This window comes from Podarcis pityusensis (assembly GCF_964106645.2).
Source record: "Podarcis pityusensis genome assembly, chromosome: 3".
NCBI lineage: Eukaryota > Metazoa > Chordata > Lepidosauria > Squamata > Lacertidae > Podarcis > Podarcis pityusensis.
In genome coordinates, this window is record NC_138026.1 from 68,735,237 (window position 1) to 68,755,167 (window position 19,931).

A 19,931-nucleotide genomic window follows, 5' to 3' on the forward strand; every position below is an offset into this window, starting at 1 on the left:
TCTCTGGGTGTATTTTTACAAACCTCTCTTTGTTTTGAGGCAGTGTTTGATGGGGTTCAGGTGCTACTCTTTAAATAAACTTGGGTCACTTCTAAAGCAGAAGGTGAAGTACAATGCTTCTGAGTAATTATGTTAATTATACTGATGGGGGCTAGATAGGAATTACTGTAATTGAGACCTTGGGGAGATGAGAGGAAGACTGGACTTATATTCTATGATTGTGGTTGCCTATTGGTTGAGGGTTTTTAAATTTATAATAAAGGCATTTTAAAAAATAACTTGAATGGTGGGAGAACTGACTTATCCCCAAAAGTGCACTTGTTAAGGAATCTTGAATTAAATCAAAACTCTTTTATTATATTCTTTTGTTTAGATGATAATGTGCATATTTGATTCAAAATACGTCCTTGTGCTCATTTTGCTGAGAGGCCCCTGGACTCTGCCTAAAAGTCCTGCTCTGTTGGCATCATTGATTAGGAACACAATCAATATATATTATTAATGCCATTCACTGTGCATTTTTCCACGGAATTCTATCCATTTCAATAAGAATGGCATAGGAGTGCTTCCTCCTTATATTGTTAGTCCCTTGGTTTTCATTAGATATAGTCTGGAGACTTTGGCATTTAATCATGACTTTTGCATTGTTGGTCTCTTTTTCTTTATTCGTCACTCCCACTTAAGGGCTCAGAATGGAATTTTGAATCAGATGAAGAAAACAATTACTATTCCTAAAAATTCTAATTCTATTTAGGTCAAACAATCACCCACTTTCCCATTTTCCCATAACCAGTGTACTGGTTACATCCTTCTTTGTACTATGATTTCATAGAATCATAGAATTGGAAGGGTCACCTAGTCCAACTCGCTGCAATGCAGGAATTTCTGCTAAAGCCTCCATGACATATGGCCATCCAACCTCTGCTTAAAAACATTCAGTGAGGAGAGTCCACCAACTTCTGAGGGTGTCCATTCCACTGTTTAACAGCTCTTACAAACAAAAAGTTATTCCTGATGTTTAATTAGAATCTCCTTTATTGTAACTTGAATCCATTGGTTTGGGTCCTAACCTCTGGAGCAGGAGCAGGCGAAGACAAGCTTGTGGTCTACTAGGACCCCTAGACCCTTTTCACATGTACTACTGGTACGCCAGGTGTCTCCCATCTTATATTTTTGCAGCTGGTTATTCCTACCTAAGTGTAGAACCTTACATTCATTTTGTTAGTTTTGGCCCAGGTCTCCAATCTGTTATGGTCATCTTGACTCCAGATTCTGTCTTCTGTGGTATTAGCTACCCATTCCCATTTGGCGTCATCTGCATATTTGATGAGCTTCCTCTCATCAACTGAGGGCTTCTAGAGTGGTTTTACTGTGCAAACTAGCCTCCAAACAGAAGAACTGTAGAGTGGGAAAAGATAATTATATTGTATTTTGAATGTTATCTAAGAAGAGAGGGAGTTTTTGTATTATCTACAGTTTATATACATTTATATCATAAAGGTGTTGTGCAATTTTAACTATAATTTCCGCTATGGTAGATGGCATTTTTCCACATGGTACTGATTAGAAATGCTCCAAATACTCTCATGCGTGCTGACTGCTTTTCTTTGCTCATATCAGTGCTATATAATATAATCAGATGCTGACTTCTTCTCAGGTGAGTGTACCAGTTTGATTATGTATTCTAAATGAAGGACAAGAAGAGGGATAGTGTTTCTTCTGCTCTCTTATCTGAAAACCCTGGCATTAGCTTGGTAGAATAAAAACGATATCATGTGGGAGGCTCCTGGAGCGATTTTACTGTGTAAGCACTAGCCTCCAAACAGAAGAACTGGAGAAGGGGAAAAGGGAATACAAAGCAGAAATGTAAAACCCACAGAAATAGGAAGAGATTTCACAATATTCCATTCATGCTTTCTTTTTAAAAAGCCATTTATATATTCTGCACTTAAGAAATGTGGAAATTTCTACTTTGTTATCTTACCTGTCAGTTGAAATTTCACTAAATACTTGCAGTAGGGTTGTGTCGGCATAAAACTCCCTGAATGTCTTTAATGTACTGCACTGAAAAATTCACCCTTTGCCATGCCACTTCTCTACCAATCCTGATCTTCACAAGAGCTTTCTGGCAATGGTGCAGGTGCCATGATAGCACAAGGACAGCCCTGCTCTATGAAACCCAAGACCCAGCTAGTCCTGCAGTGTGATCTTAACAGTGGCCAACCAAATGCCTACAGGAAGCACACAATCAGGACACGAGTGCAGTAACACTTTCTCACTCATGTTCCCTAGCAACTGATACTCAGAAGCCATTATTGCTAGTAGCTATTGATAACCTTATCTTCCATGAATTTGCCTAACCCATTTTTAAAGCCATCTAGGTTGGCAGCTATCACTTGGGCACCAGGTGCCTGGCTCTCAGTATAGTTATAGAACAACAATTTATGGTGCTCTGTGGCCAATCCTAATGCTTACTTGTCTGTACAGAAGCTCAAAAGATCAGTCCATTAGATAATCTGTAAAAATGTCTTAAACCTTAAAAAATAGATAAGATAATACTATTTGACTTGTTAAACTAATTGTAACATTGTATTCTTTCTTGTTATGCCTCGTGCATTATTGTTGCAAACAAGAGTTCTTCCTCTAGTTTTCACAGAACAAAGTCTTAATATTAAATATGATGAGTAATAGTTCTCATTAACTGTGATATAAAACATTACGTTCTCAGATCTCTGGTCCACGTACTCTTCTGTTCTTTCTTCAAAATGAAGATGAACACATCTAACCAATGAAGGTTTTTACTCCTTGGTAGAGAGGTCCACAACAGTGTCACAATACACAATAACCTTATAAATTGTCACTTGTCAACAGAATGATTGAGTACATGTAACTATAGTCCGGATGCGCTAACAAGGATTGCAGCCACATCAAACAATGTGCTTTTTTGCATATTCATATATGGGCCTCCAAATGTGTAGATATATTTTGTTTTTGTGTGCATGTTCTTGAGCGTTTTCCAGTGTAAATACCTAAATTGTCATGTGGAATAGAACTAATTTTCTAGCGAATGGTGCAGCGCTCCCAGGATTCAGAGACATAAGAAGTGGAGGGCAGTTGTATCTTTTACAGTGGCACCTCTGGTTGCAAACAGGATCTGTTCCGGAGGCCCATTCGCAACATGAAAAGCCTGCAACCTGAAGCACCATATCTGCGCAGGTGCGCAGCGTGATTTGGCATTTGTGCGCATGCACGAAGCGCGATTTAGCGCTGCTGCGCATGTGCGAGCAGCAAAACCCAGAAGTAACCCTTTCTGGTACTTCCGGGTCACTGTGGGATGCAACCTGAAAAAACGTAACATGAAGCAAACATAACATGAGATATGACTGTATAACTTATTCACACTTTCTCTGTCCTCAGTATGAACTTTTCTAGCTACTTACCAAACAGATGACGTGAGCTCAAAAGAGTCTGCTTAAACCACTGCAACATACTTGCAGCATACCCTGTTATAGTTCATACATACTCCAGATAAGGAGATCCGTATGTGTTTTGCTTCCTAGATTAAAACAACTGCATTGTAAATCAGGTGTATTGTGCATGTTGGAATTGCATCTGTATAAGATTTTTATTTGTCCATACCACACAGCTGTCACTTAGATGCACATCCCTATGCACATTCTGGAGCACCTAACAATACCCATCTAGAGCTGGATGAAAATGTGGATGTAAACATAGTCTTTGGAAAGTCTCAAGGATAACTGTTTTTTTATTTTCTTTTTATTCAACAACATTTATATACTGCTTGATTGAAAATAAACCTCTACATGGTTTACATTAAATCAAAACATTAAAATTATTGGAAAAAACAGGTATTTAGAAATATACAAAGGCGTATTTACATACTTTAGGAATAATATAATAGTACTAATATAATAGTAGCACTTTGAATGTGACCTGGTAGCAAATGGGCAACCAGTAACAATACTCAGTAATATCTAGCAAATAACTCATTGGCTGGCACTCTCAGTTTACCACGGAAATCAAACGTTTCTCACAGCAGCAGCATGGATATGGAAGATCCTTCTGTTTTCCATTTGGTTGCTATATCATATGCTTGTAGTATTCTCTCATGATAAAGTAACTGTTTTAAGTGAAAAAAGAGGGTTTGGAGGGGGGGGCATGGGTTATAAGGGAATGATGATATCAATTCATAAACTGTTACTAAAACATCTGGCATAGTTTTTTTGAAAAAGATTTTGGATTACTGTTCTAAGAAATTAATTCATTTTTTTGTATTAAAAAAAACTTTAGTTTTCCAAATAACATTTTTTTTCCTGAAGGGCATAACACGTTGGCAGTCACTCAATGTGTTGGTGATATATTACCTTAGGAGGAGATTTATGTATGTTACAAATAATTCTCTAGACATCTTGTAGCTCTAGTTTGAAACAAAGTAAATCATAACCCAGAGCATGTTTGTTTGTTTGTGTAACCGCATCATTTCTCCCACATGAAGCCAATGAACTGCATCACTTTTTGTAAATTTTAATGATTTTCTTCCTTTTTGCATAAAACAGAAGGAACCTGCAATTTTAGGAGTTGTGTATGTGTTGGTACTCCTAGAAGTTTTGGGGTGAAAGTTGTGTGTTTGCAGGAATATGTATATCCTTAAGCACATTCTTAAAACCAAGTTGATTACCTTATTGAGTGTCTCTGAAAGCACTGTAACATTAGTTTTTAACATTTTCAATAGACTAACCATATAGTAGTGCTCCATATGTTTGATTACTTTGCTTTCCTATACATTTACTGTAATTATGGAGCTGGCAGTGGGCCAGGATGTCCTTCCCTTGGCCTTTGCAGGCACAGAGCAACTGACCAACCGTCGCAGCAGAGCTCTTTCTGGAAGGGACTGGTTCCTGGTTGTGGTCCTCTGGCCATTGATGGGGGCCAAATTGATTTTCTTCTTGCTGCAAGGCAAGTGGATATGTTATCCCAAGTGTTCGTTTTCAATCTTTTAATGGATGTATTAGAAAGCTCAAAATATTTAGAATGAAAGACTGTGGGAAAGAAATGTGGGAAAGAAATGCTGAATAAATGTTTCACTAGCAACAGCTGAAGTTTTGCCATTGATTCCATGGAATTTTCAATAAAGATACTTTGAGTCAAACAGTCTTTAGGTCTCATCTCCACATTTAATTCTACAGATTCAAAAGCATGAGGGCATGTTGCTATCTGTGCATATGTGATAATATATAATGTGTCCCAGAGACACAGAACCCTGAAACGTAGTAATTGGATATTTTTAAACTTAAATTTTAAAATCTGCTATAGCAGTAGTAGTCTGAAGGGAAGACATTTGTACATTTCATGTTCAAAATGGGGCTCATAGCATGTCCCCAAGTGAGGGTACTTCCTAGCTCCCCATAAACACGATCATCGGCATATGCATAATCCAAGATACCCTGATTACTTGAAAAGCTTGTAGAGGTCTCTCCCGTTAAATGGCAGGGTGGGCAAGCAAGAAACGTATTTCAAAATGTTTAAAAAGACTTCCAATGAATGTTTACTAATAAAGTTTCAAAATGGGGCACCTTTATATCAAACTGTCAAACAAATGGCACAAAGTTTTCCTCATAGTAGCAGCCTTTCTTCCAACATAGAAGAACAGAATAAGGCTCATGTTAGGAAACAATGAGGCATCAGGATTTTTCCACTGTACCTTTACTCTGCCGGCACCTGCCTCTTTTTCTTCAACTTTCTCCCTTTGGAAAATTTCATGGAATGCGGCACTCAAGAAAATGTTTTACAGATATTTTATAAATATATTAAAGAAAGAAGCTTTCAACTTGTAGGAAGGCACTTGTGAATTATAGAGACATTGGAGAGAAGCCAGCTGTCTGATCCAAATATACCAAGGTATCATAGAAAGAGGACTTGGAGCAAGTACATCACCAGTAATACACTGGCAAGATGTAACACCACTGACGCCCACATGTTCTAAAACAATACAAAAAAAATACTATTATGTTAGGAAAAGTTAACATCAGTCCCAAGGAATCCTGGAAATTATAAGCCAGAAATAAGTTACTGGCTGGTTTGTAGAAACAGACAGGTTGAACCCTTGGATAAGCACAGTGTGTTATTTATGGCCATTTTTGAACTGCTTAATAAGTTGAAATAGGTAACAGCCTTTTACCTGTTGCACACAACCCCTTTGTTTTTCACTTTGCAGTGGTAATTATTTATTTTATAAAGGTGTTTCGATAGCCCGCTTGCATAAAATATCAGAACAGTATACAGCAATATAAAAACATAGCGAACTATTAAAAGCGGTACAGAAAAATAATTAAAATGACTGGCAAATGCACAGACCTGTTGACATTGAAGTCTTCAAGAGACACCTGAAAGTCAGAAGTGACAATGCCTGCTGAATCTCTGCTGATAGAATGTACCACAGCATGGAAGTGGTGATACTAAATGTCCAACTACTGTATTAGGCCAGTCCGGGCTCTGTAACACCGGGGACAACAATGAATAAGCAAACCAGGAAATCTCTAATTAACCATAGTTTCCAGTTCCCACAAGCTAGGATATTAAATCAACTGAAACAGGAAAATCTACTTAATTAGAAGCTTTCTTTTTTGACTGTGGCTTTCTTAGTGGCACAAGCAAAGCAGCTGCATGCATAGGCAAGATCAAGTTATTAAGTTGAGGTATGTGTCCAAGCACAAACTAACATCAATATTATATTCTGTTTCTGATCTTCAGGGCCCAGTACTTGAAATTATGTGGCCCAAACAGTTCATGTACAAGAGGTATCAGCTGACTTGGGATCCCTGAGTTTGCAGAAGTACAAATATGCTAAGGTATGGGGATCCCTATGCGGGTGAAGCATCACCCATAGCTTGGTGATTTCCACTGCCACTGAATGCGAAAGTGGGGGTAACTCAACAGGCTAGGAGATGAAAGTTAAATTCAGACATGATTTGAATGTAGTGTGTCTATCCCCAACCCCTCTCAAAAAATCCCGGGAAGTAGTAGCATAAAGAAGAGACCCTGCTCTTTCAATTTCAGCTATTTAGTGTGAAACTTCTTTTTAATAGCCCTACTAATGCAAATGGAATTTAATTGTCTCCAAACTGCATGTTGGAAGGGCCATTGCTGGAAGAGACATGCAATGTGGCTCTGCAGTAGCCTTCACACTGAAGGGTGCAGGTTAGGCTCTGAGTGGTTTGCTACTATCATGCAGGGGTTTCCAGCATTATTTTACCCCCTGCTGCAAGTTGCAAGTTGACTGAAACTGAGAGGGTACAACAAGCTTACAGTATTATCTGATGCTTTTATCCCAAATTGATGGTATTTGCGAGTGTAGCATACAACAATTCTGCAGTGTATTTCACTGTTATGTCCCTGTTTGAGGGTTGTTCTGAAAGTAGTCTTCAAATGGGTTGGGTTAAACTGACTGAGTACACTTTTACATGCTCAAAAATGTAACAAAATAAATTTTGCCCATTAAGGAAGACCCACGTTAGAGCAGGGTCTTATGTCTTTGATGCTGTTTTTTTTATTTTAAGCCCCCTCAAACACAGACAACATGTGCATAGCAACACTGAACAGAAACATTTGTTGCATGTAGAGGATATCCACTAACCTTTAAATTGATCTGCTTCCCTTGTAGCATTTTTCCCCCCTTTTACAGAAAGTGTTCATATGCATTTTATTAGAATTCAGTTCCTCCAAGGGTGAAGCCAACATGTTTGTCAAACTATACCTTTCCAGCATGGATCCCATTTAGATTACTCCATTAACTAGATTTGTCCCCAATTTAAGCTGTGCATTAGCAAGTGATGATATTAGTATGGGCACTCTGCTAATGACAGTTTTATTCAGTGATGAGGGAACAAGAATGCTAGGCAGTGCTCTGCTAATCACATAAAGTGTTTGCCTAGGGGGCTGTCTCTAGACCCAGTCCTTTTTATATGCTCCTAGTGATTTATTTGTTTGGTATTTAAATATTAAATTGTGTCAAGTGAAACTTGAACAAGGAGAAGTCTTATGAAGATTTCTGTGTAGTAGTATTCTGTAATTTAGTGGAAGCATCTAATAAGAAAATGGGGATCATAGTCCTTTGTCTCCCCATCACCAGCAATGTCCCTGTTCCACTTTTGGGGCTACTTTGCCTCCTCTCAGATTCCTATACACCACCAATAGCATGCATGCCTATCATGTGCTGGTTCCTTTTGCCTGGTGCTTGAGCTCAGAGTTGCTCTGAAAACAGGAGACTGGATGGCATTTGCTGGAAGAGTGTTTCCTGGTCAGAAACCACATGTTACACTCTGGAAACACACTGCGGTACTCTCTCAGCCAAGTTTATTAATAAAGTTGCAATCATATGTCTAGATAATGAACTATCCCTCAGAATACATTTTTATAGTTCCAGTAGTTAACCATATCTGTGCTTCACCAAACAGGGCAGGGTGGGGAATCTGTGGCTCTCCAGATGGTGTGTGTTCCAACTCTCACCAGCCCCAGCTAGCATAGCATGCTCAATGGTCAGGGTTGATAAGATTTGCAATCCAGCAATGTATGGAGGCCATGGGTTAGCCCCCCCCCAAAAAAATTAGGGTGTTTTTTTGTGTTTTGACTATTGTGATATTAGTTTTAAGTGCAATCATTTATTAGTGCTTTTGTTCCACTCCTGGTAGCCACTGTAATCATTGACATTGACCAGAGTCTAACCATACTTAACCAGAGCCCAATATGCTGTTTACATGCAGTAGCCAATTTACATACTGAGAATACTCAGCAATATAAGCAAGTGAAACGTGAAACAAAATGTCACATTGCATCTTCAGGCTCAGGCGGGCACCAGTGACTAAAATTTATCTGTCTTGCCTTCAAGTCAGGAGAGCAGGGAGATGTCTTTCATGGGTGTCCATGTGTGACAGTTTTGTAAGGCTGCTAGGCCAGTTTCACAGGAACCCACAGAGGGAGATTTCCATGCCTTACCACAAGCCAGAATAAGAAAGTGTAAATCTCACTTGTTGACAACTGGGCTCAAGCAGCCACAGAGATGGTAAACATGTGTGAGGGAAAATCTGCCCCCTCTTGACTAAGAGTACAGTCATACCTCGGGTTGAAGTAGCTTTGGAATAAGTATTTTCGGGTTGCGCACTGCGGCGACCTGGAAGTAACGGAGTGCGTTACTTCTAGGTTTCGCCGCTCGTGCAGACGGTCAAAATGACGTCACGTGCATGCGCAGAAGCGGCGAATCGCGCGGACGCGGGTTGCGTTCGCTTCTGGATGTGAACGGGGCTCCGGAATGGATCCCATTTGCATCCAGAGGTACCACTGTACAGTTGTCTGTCTGCCTATTAGCTATGATTTGGGGCTTTCACTTATCCACACAACTAGTCCATGTAACAACTCTACTTCCTTGTCAAGTCACCCACCTTGTGTCAGAAGGGGGCAGAAATCATGGTAGCAACTAAGTAGATGCTTTGCTTGGAGCCCATAGCAAAGTAAATGTGAACTTGCACCTGCACTTGGCACTCATGGTAGCCAGATTTCATAGTAGTGTTAATGCAGCATCCATGCACTGTCCTCCACTCTTGCAAGATGGAGGGTCAATATTGAAGGATAACTGCTTTTGTATACCAGTATTCTCCTGGTTATACAGAAATTTTCCTCTTGAGCGGTGGTGGCCTCATTTTGCTTCCAAACTCATTGGGAGGAAGCTATTGACTTTGTTTTTAAACGAAATAATATTGAAGCTCAGTTAAGGTAAGTGAAGATGCTAGGCCAATGGCAACAGTGATGTATGAAACCTAGGAGGCAGGGCTGAAATCTCCCTCTTCACATATGTTGACACAAAAGTTACAAAATTAACTCCCCCCCCCCCATTGTCCATGCTGCTCCTCCTTTAATCTTCCCCCTCTCTTTTGTCCTGTTCATCTTACAGGAAATCTGCCATGCATGTTGTGTGTCACATATGTAGCACTGTAGCATTGTGAAATGTTGAGCAGAATGATAATAGTTATCACACAAGATGCCTATGAAGGAGCACAGTGTTATACTTAGCACTCTGTGTAAGTCCTATGGGGGACCAATTCATGTAATACTTCATGATGTAATACTTCAATAGTACTGTTACCCAAGGCGTTATGACAATAGTACAGTATGTCTTTGTTCAAATGCTATCCCTGCAAATTAGTTTCCTGTGAACAGTGAGACTCTGCATGCTTAAATAATACAGAATACATACATTATTTTGAATAGTCATTTCAAAGGATAGAACAGCATACTCCACATACAATGCTTTTTCTGCCATCTCCCCCCCCAACAAAAATGCTGCCAGTTAGGGTTGTATGCTGAAATAAGGGTCGGAGAGAGGCAGGCCCATCTAGATTTTGGGAGGGGAGGATACCAGAGTGGCAAAAGCTGTGTTTTTTCCTGGTATTCTAATTCCATTTATTTAAAAGAAAACAATAGAAAAGAAAGGACATTTTCAATTGCAGTGCCCTGATTTCTGAACATTTCATCCAGAGGGGTTTGCTTGGTACCTTCTGTGAAATCATACCGATGCCAGGCAAATGCTTTATTTTCCCAGGATTTTTGGCTGAACTGTTTTTACCAGATTCTTTTTTTTTATCCTTTTGCTGTTTACATAGGCCTGCTGCTTTTACCATTTTTATATATGCTTTTAATTTTATTGTGTATTTTATTATGTAAGCCACCTCAATTGAAGCATGTAGTGTAAATTCTAGTAATAAAAAATAAAAACCATCACTTCACTGATGGTGGCAAGCAGTAATGTCATGATGAAAACAAAAAATGAAGGACCAAGGAAGAGTCATCCTAGTTTGCTGGATCATTTCACTCAAAGTCTAGCTTACTGGGACTGGCTCAAAGCCAGCATACCTCCGCTCTTTCTTGCCCACCCAGGGCAGATGAGAAGCAGACAGTACAGCCATAGCAGCAGGGGCGGAGGAAGGGGTGTGTGCGGGGTGCCCCAGGTGTCACCACTGAGGGGGGTGACAAAGTGTCGGGTGGCACTCACCGCGAGGCTTGCAGTGCACCCAAGCCACGGGCCTCTCCTAGGAGAGTCATGGTGGCTTGGGTGCGCGCAGGCTCCGCTCTGTCCAAATGACCTGCCCACTGCCTCCCCCCCCAGCTGTAAGGCGGCTGAGTGGGAGGAGGCAGGCAGACTCCAGAGGCCCCGCGGTGCGCCCTGCCCCTATGGGCGCTGCGCGCAGGCACCTCAGCGGGTTCCTCTGCCGCTGCATAGCAGTGAACATTACAGCCCACAGAAAGTATAACACAGGAGTGGTTATGTCTCTGTTAGACTCTGTCTCTGTGAAGGGAAACAGCAGCAGAATATAAGTCTGGATCTTGTTGCCCTTGTCTATGTATGTGCGTGAAGAGTGAGAAAATGTTTATTCCCTCCCCCCTGGCTGGCATGCTTCATGTCTTGCCTATGCATTTCATGCGTGTGACTGACATAGCCTATGGTTTGGCTCTCTTTCTTGAGTTATCTGTTCTGCAAATATGTTATTTTCTTTCTAATAATAATAATAATTTTTTATTTGTACTCCACCCATCTGGAAATGTAATCTGAAAATTGTGTTGTTTAATGGGGCCTGATCTGATGATACTGCTTGGTGGCTAGGAACTTGTATTAACTATATATGTGGATGAACGAAACCTTTTCTACAAGCTCTGCTCCTGGGTGTAGCGTCTTCACCTGCAACACTTTTATTTCAGGTGTCGACCACCATATTTGGACAACCATTACTTACTTAAATGTAAACACTTCCCTGTTTCTAGTTGTAACTATAAACAGAACGTGTAATGAGAGCTGGGTCATACAATAGCTGTTTTTGCATGAGAGCTTTCCTAAGATGGCCCGCCCTCTCTCCCTCTCCCTCTGAATGTTTATAACTGTGTCTGTGTTCTGTTGCTCTCCTTTGCTCTGCTTCTTGCCCATCCTCTCTCCCTTCCCCCTTCCCGTGTTGGCCTGCCAGCCAGTTAATCATTCATCAGCATGATAATTTACCTGTTTTTATTGGTTGCTAAGATCTGATTTTGAAAGGGAAAAATACTTTTGAAATGTGAAGAAGAAAGAGATGTTTTCCTACCTTCAAGCACTTTTCCCTGGATACAAATGTTTTCATGCAACAGACCTATCTTGTGAATTGCAGATGAAATGTTTTCAAGTGGAAGACCCAGTCAGGGAAACATCTCCTATGGGCTGCTGATAAAGATGAGGAGGCACACTGGAGGGAAAAAAAAGTGGGAGAACTAAGGACTTTAAACTTTTTATTTAAAAGGGAGGGGTGACATATTGGGGAACGTGATGTGAGGCCCCTCATTGTCAGAACCCCAATCTGCGGGCAAAACACATACAATGATAGCCCGTATTTACAGAAATTGTACCTTTAATTCCCAAAATAAAACATCGGGATTGCAACACTAAAAAGCTACGTTGAGAAAGCCAGCACATGAAAACTCCCAGCAGTCTCTTCTGCCCCGCCTCTCCCCCTTCTGAGCTTTGGAGATTTTATTGCTGTGCTTTTCCTCCCTGCCTCCCTCCTTCTCTGCCTTATCCCCCACCCCCACGCATAGGCTCTTGGAAAAAAAATCCTCCAGCCTGACTAGAAAATCAGCCTTGTTTCCTCAGAAACCGCAGCTGCTGCTAGCAGAAAACACGTCAGGCTGGCCCTCCAACACGCACAGATGTGCCTTTGTAAATCCATATAAATGCTGAGAAGGATTGCGTGCTGAGGGCAAATATCCTCCCCTCAGAGGATGGGGCCAATGCAAATGGCAGGCCATTTCTCTTTTCTTAAAGGCAACCCCTCCCTCCACTTCACTCAGTTTTCCCTTTAATTGTTGTTTGTTGCATTAGGGTTAGGGTGATCTTTTTAAGTTTAACCCCTCTATAAATCTGGGAGTCACGCACATATAAAAGCGATGGCAACTACTTCACTCCCACACCTCGCCAGCTTTGTTCTTCCCTCACAGGCATCAGTGAGTTGCAGTGTGGTTTGTTTTTCTTTCCCTCTCCTTTTTTTTAAAAAAAACACCAAATCGTCTGTCTTTACATTAAAAAAAAAAAAAACCACATCTGAAGATGAATTCTGCTGTTCACGGAGGGCACATCCAAACAGAGGGGATGAGAGAGGAAGGGAACAGAGAGGCATTTCTTTCAAAAGTTTCTGCTGACATAGGAGGATGCTTAAAATAAAAATGTTGCTTTAAAATTTACTGCGAGGCAAGGAGCGTTGTTTATCGTGCCATCTTTTAAGCACACAAATCCACCCTCATCTGTTTCTCTCCCCCCCTCCTATTCCCATCCCTCTCGAAGTCTTTCTTTCTCTTCTTCTTCTCTTCCCCCTCCCCCTTTTAATATAACTTCCAGGCGGATGAGTTGCAACTCGTTCTGCGTAATTAAAATGAGTGGATGATGGTTGAAAGAGGATGGAAAATAAGATGGGGGGAGGAGAGGGAGGGAGGGAGGCTGGCTGGCTGGCTGGCTGAGGGAGGAAGCTATAAGAGCATTGGAGCGCTACTGCTGAAGCAGACAAAAACAGGTCTGGTTGCTCTGCCGAGGGGGATGGGGCGGCTCCCTGCCATTGGCTCTTTTCTAGGCTCCAGAGCAGCTGTGGGAGCAGAGCGCAGGATGGCAGTTACTGCTTAGGCACTTTGGTTCCATTTGTTTAATAGCTGCTAGTCTGAGCCAAATGCAGCCTCATCAACCTTCACTGGCGGGAAAACCGACTCAGGGCATTTTTGTGTCTTCCTCTAAAGCAGAGCTCTGCCTACGCCTGCAAACTTTGCTTTTCTTCTCCGTCTCATTGTTGCTCGCTCCTTTCTGCTGGGTCCAGTTTTACAGGGTGAGGGTTTTTATACAGCCTGTTTTCCGATAATGTCCATGAGAGAGAGAGAAACACACACACACACACACACACACACAAATGCTGTGCATTGCTTGTAACCAATTGACTTTACAAATTGTGCTTGTCTCTTCTGTTTCTTTGGAAAACCATCCTTGAGTGTAAAGGCTTGCTAGTCACCCTGGGTAGAACTTTTATTTCCTTTTGAGTTGAGTGTTACCTTTCTTTGATTCAAACTCTTTTTATTCTAGCCCTTTTAAAGTATTAAAAGTCATCATATTAATAATGGGGTGAAGGGATGTGAGCCAAAGACCTGTGTTAAGAGATAGAAAATTGTAGTAATTGTGTACCATGAACCTAAGTGACTTTGTATACTGCTTAAAAGTAAAAACCTCTAAGCAGCTTACATAAAAACATAGACTGAAAATAGTGTCAGTATGTGCTATAGTTTCCTGTGCAGGGTTGGAGAACTTTATATTTGTAACCTGCTTATGCAGAGGTTGTGAATGCATATGAACCTTCCTTCTTATATCATCTAATAAAATCTAGACAGGGCACAGACAGAAATATAAAAACATCTATTACACATCTAATCCTAGAAGTGAAACTAGGATATATGCTTCTGTGCTTGTTTATTCTTACCATACGCTTTAAAAAAAAAAGGATTCTATCACTTTGACAAGAGACTTTGATGGGCATTTTTCTATTTTTTGCTTTCACAAACTATTTCCTGTTGATGAGAAACCTGTGAGTTTCATTCCAAAATCTTTTTAAATATATTATTTTATTCTTTCTATCTATCTATCTATCTATCTATCTTAGAACAAACAAATCCAAACTACACAACAGTTCCTATGCATCCCTGGTATTTCTCTCCCACCGTCCCCACCTCTAATATCATCAGGTTAATTTGCACAATCTCTCTCTCTATATATATATATTCAGTGGTACCAGATAAATTGGCACAAGTTTATAAGTTGTAGTCTACAGTCTCTGAATTTTTAATTAAAGAGGCAATCTTATACTCTTCTCTCCCTTTCTCTTCCTGTGGGTGAGATTAAATACCTCTGGTGATGAAATATATAGTACAGAAACTAAACATATTTGCCCCTTGATGAAAAGTGTATTTCTGGGGGTGGTTGTATTTAAATAAAACTTTCCACTTGCACTTCCCCTCCCCCATATTATTATTGTACTGCTAGGCTGACACCCACTGGTAACAGTTGGTCTGAGATCACTGCTGCAGACTAAGCCTCCTGAGCACAAATACTATTCTGTTGATAACTGATTTTAAAACAAACAAAATGCATAAAAAAAAATTTAAGAAAAAAGTAACTTATTTTATTTCTGGTACAACTGAATGCATGGGGGAAGACTTTGAGTTGCAATTTTAGTGAGAAAATGGATTGTATTCTTTTGAGCAATACTCTACTATAGAAGCTACAGGGAGGGAGACAGAACTAATTGCCACCATATTTGGACATATATTTGTATCGGTAGTGATTTAAATTACATTAAAGTAACAGTGTTTGAAACTCCCATTGTTCTAGGTGCATTTTGTGACAGGGAATTTTATTAGCATGAGCAGTTTCTGAGCTCTGGGTGCAGTACTGCGCCTAAGAATTCAGATTAAAACTGCAGAGTGGAAGGAAAGAAGGACCTTTTTCTGCCTCCCCACTTCCAGCTACTCTCTGAAGACTGGAGAAGAGACCCTCTTAAAAATATTGGGGGGGGGGGGCAGGGGAAGGACTAGACCATGTGAAAAATGAACATATTTTAGCTGCATTCATTCATTTTCAGCTTTGTATTCTTGTTATAAAAAAGTGTGCCTAGACATTCAGTTGTTGCGCCTATAACCTATGTTTAAGATGCTATTTAGCGCCTAGCTTTCATATCTCAGTTTCTGACACTGTAAAGTAAACATAAGAACTTCTACTTGTATAGGTCATTTTAAGTGGGAGTTAATGATGGCCATATGACCCGGAAGCTGTCTGCGGACAAACGCCAGCTCCCTCGGCCTATAGAGAGGGATGAGCGCCCAGAGTCGTCCGCGACTGGACCTAATGGTCAGGGGTCCCTTTACCTTTAATGAGTTGGATTCAGAATTGCAATGCAACCCCAACCATGATTTATCAGAATAAGTAAGTCCTGTTGAATTCAACAAGACCAGTGTATACATGCTTAGAATGGACATGTTTAAATCAGTGGGACTTACTAAGACCTGTTGGTTTTAATAGATCTACTCTTAAGGTAAAGGGACCACTGACCATTAGGTCCAGTCACGGATGACTCTGGGGTTGTGGCGCTCATCTCGCTTTATTGGCCGAGGGAGCCGGCGTACAGCTTCCGGGTCATGTGGCCAGCAAGACTAAGCCGCTTCTGGCGAACTAGAGCAGTGCACGGAAACGCCATTTACCTTCCCGCCGGAGTGGTACCTATTTATCTACTTGCACTTTGACGTGCTTTTGAACTGCTAGGTTGGCAGGAGCAGGCACCGAGCAATGGGAGATCACCCCATCGTGGGGATTCGAACCACCGACCTTCTGATCAGCAAGCCCTAGGCTCTGTGGTTTAACCCACAGCGCCACCCGCGTCAGATCTACTCTTAAGGATGACTTAAGTTTGAATCTACCCAGTAGAGCAGTGGCTCCTAAATTCTCTCTCTCTCTCTCCACCCCACCCCCCAATCAACTGAAAATTGTTGAAGGTCAGCAGACTACTTAATAGTTTTTCTGACTGTTGTACCAATTGTAACGTGTTGGCTTCCATTCCATAGATTTCAATGCTAGCTGTAGTACTCTGAATGAACTAAAAAAAAAAGTGTTTATGTTTTGGGGGCAGAACCATGTTGGGATTCCCCTGCTTAGGCTAAAATGGTTTGTGGAAAGGCTTATGATAACACAGTTATTTGTAAACTCATTGAAAGACCAATTACAGCAAAAGTTATCAATGACTAGCTTCCCCTTGCTTTGAACTACACATTATACATTTGAAAGAACCAACTTCTTCTGAAAATAAGTGTGTGGTACATTTGTATGCATGAAATGGGCTCTAGAAAACATGAAAGTGTTGAAAAGCTCTTCCAAGTCTGGATAGTTTAGAGATTAAAGCACTAGCCTTTCACCTTTGAGGGTACACTTTGAGTATTTCCTCAAAGCCCATGTAAAGTGAGCTGCATCGTCTAAGTTCAGTTTTTGGCGTTTCTACTCCAGAGTAGAGAACTGATGCAGACTTCATAATTGGAGGATATAGATTCAGTTGTGGGGCTTGGAAAATGTCTAAGGTGTATTGTGAAGTGTTTACACTTCCATTAGCTTTATGGATTTTTACATATGTAGAGAGAAAAAGTAATGAAACATTCTCTCTACAGAGATCACCAGAACTGCTGCTTTTCACATTGGGTAATCTCATGTGCATGTCTGAGCCTGTATTTTAGAGCTGTATGTTAATATGTACGCCAGCATTTATTAGTTATCTGTTTGCTTGCATCTCATTAGACTTGGGGGATATAGGTGTTTAAAAAGGGGTGCATTTCTCTAAGTTTTTAAGTTTTAAAAACATATTTTAGTGCTTTTCAGACATTGGGTACTGCTGTTTTCCCTGTAGTTAGTTTTATTCAGGTTCTAGTCTGATGCTGTTTTAACTTTTTTCATCTTGAATTGTTATATTTTTTCCTACTCTTCCCAGAACCTTTTGTTAATGGGTAGGATAAAAATGCTGTTGAAAAATAAATAAGGGTGGGTTCAGTTAATGAGTCCCGCCAATGGAAGCTGCACACACTTGCTTAACAGGACTCTCCCCCCCCCTTCCATTCATGCCCCTTGAAATTGGCTCAAGTTCTGGAGAGAGCAATTGTTTCCCTAACCTGCATGACTTGACTCGCTTGTTGAATCACCAAAAACTCTGCTTATTCCGCTGAAATCTCTCTAAACTGCACTTGTTGTCATAGGAATATACAAAGCTATAGTATACCAAATCAGACAATTGGTCCATATATCTCAGTATTGTTCAAACTGACTGGCAGTGGCTCTCCTTTCTGTATGCAAAGCAAATGCTCTGCCACTGAGTTGTAGTCTCCCCCATTTCCACTGTAGAGTAGTGAATTGATTTCTAGCTTCATAGTTGGAGATGAGAAGTTATGGGGCTGTAAAGGATCTATATTGTGAACAGTTTAAGCATTCACTGACCATGTTTAGACATGACACTAAACCATGCTTTAGTGTACCATGTATAAACCTAGCAAGTCTGGAGCTGGTATGCTTCCCTCTCCTCCAGCATGGCCTTGATTGAGTAGGACACTAGAAGCTCTTGCTTCTGTTTTTGATTAACCACAGTTTACTGTTAGGTCTGAACTCTAAACTGTAATTAGTCTTAATTAAAGTAACCTGTATCCTTTGAAGCTACTGTCATGACTTATAGGTATTCATGGTTTGTAGTTTGCTTTTTTAAAATCATTAACCTGTGGTTAAGCAAAAATGGAAGCAGAAGCTTCTAAACACCTCCTCCCAACTGTGCCAAGTGTTCCTGGGCAGGTATATTCTAACCCTTATACCACATCACTCTCCACTTCATACAGTGCTTGTGGACTGATAGGGGGGGGGGGACTGCAACCTGGTTTTCCAATACAGTACTGATTATCTATATTGGGAAAAGAGGTAATGGTTGTTAGTTGCAGATTAGGGATTTTTGCATGTTTTGCCTTCAAACCTTAAGGCCTGCCTCTCTCAATACGAACCTACCCAGACCCTACAATCATCATCTGAGGCCCTTTTTGTGTGCCTCCTCCATGAGAGAGGACTGTAGGGTGGCAACATGAGAGCAGTCCTTTTCTGCAGTGACTCCCCACTTGTGGAAAGCTCTTCCAAGGCAGGTTTGGCTGGCACCTTCATTATACACATTTAGGTATCAGGCAAAAACATTCTTCAACCAGGTCTTGGCCTGCTTAACATCCTATTCTGTACTATTTTAAATGTGTTTGTGAGAGGGGGTGATTGGTTTGTGCAGGGGTGTTTGTGTGTTATTGTTTTTATTAGGTATTTTGTGTTTTTATCTTTTGTTTTTATATTGTGAACAGCCCTGAGATCTCCAGATGAAAGACGATATACAAATTTTAATGATGATGATGTGTGAAATGGCCCTTCTTGGAAGAATAGTCTGTCAGGGTTATATTGTGGATGCTAATTCTAAAAGGATGTGGTTTATACTTAAGAACAAAATCGAGCTCTCCAGACCAAATGTTAAAACCAAATTATACATAATGGTTGAAGCCATAATTTTTATAAGAAGTGTCATGTTCACAAATATAATGAGGGTGGGATCTAACTTTATATTGTTCAAAATGGAGAGGAGAGGAGCCCTTTCCCCTCACTTTACCTCTCTGAACTCTGTGGCCCCAGGTACTTTTTATCCAGACCAGAAGAAAAGTGCCTGAAGCAATGGACTGAAGGGAGTTTAGGAAAGAAAAGGGTTCTGCATATCATCAAACTCCACCCATCTGCTTTATATGTGAACTGGGCAGACCAGTGAATAAACAAACATGGTTTCCACCCTATATTATTGTTGTTATTGTTATCTTCATCACCACCACCATGACGCATGAGTTTCCTCTGGAGAAACATTTTGGTGGGAAATTACCATATTGGCCTGAATATAAGCCTCACTTTCCCCCCAAATTCCGACCCTGAAAAGTTAAAATGTGACTTATATTTGTGACCCTACGGTATTCAGCCAGGAATGTGGGGCAAACAGCGCCAGGAGCGTGGCAAAGTGGCGCCCGCCCTGTACGTAGTCTCCTGTCCTCTCCCCCAAGGCCAGGAAGGGAGAGAGCGAGGAAGAGGAAAGGCCACCTGCAATGCAGCGCAGCTCCCCTCCCCAAGTATGCAGCCAGGAGCAGCAAGGAATGGAGCGGTTTATATTCGGGTATCCCCCCCCTCCAATTTTTAATATGCGGCTTATATTGGGGCCAGTACGATATACCTTTCATATTATGGTTCATCCAAATTTTATTTGAGAGGCTCTTTTGAGCAACAAGGA

General features: G+C 40.8%; 1 protein-coding gene and 1 long non-coding RNA gene across 17 annotated transcripts in view; one reads left to right on the forward strand and one right to left on the reverse strand.

Moving 5' to 3' along the window:
- Positions 1–19,931, forward strand: part of ARID1B (AT-rich interaction domain 1B) — a 347,348-nt gene that overhangs the window by 148,191 nt on the left and 179,226 nt on the right. The window lies entirely within an intron of this gene.
- On the reverse strand, positions 3,607–13,672 carry LOC308473121. 3 transcript variants are annotated; one of them, XR_013983911.1, is made up of 3 exons: positions 12,965–13,667; positions 12,141–12,278; positions 3,607–4,970 (listed from the first exon to the last, which is right to left on the reverse strand). It is a non-coding gene; the product is annotated as an uncharacterized lncRNA (long non-coding RNA). The 3 variants fall into 3 exon arrangements; XR_013983912.1 differs by having other exon boundaries at positions 13,000–13,664; XR_013983913.1 differs by having other exon boundaries at positions 3,745–6,000; positions 12,965–13,672.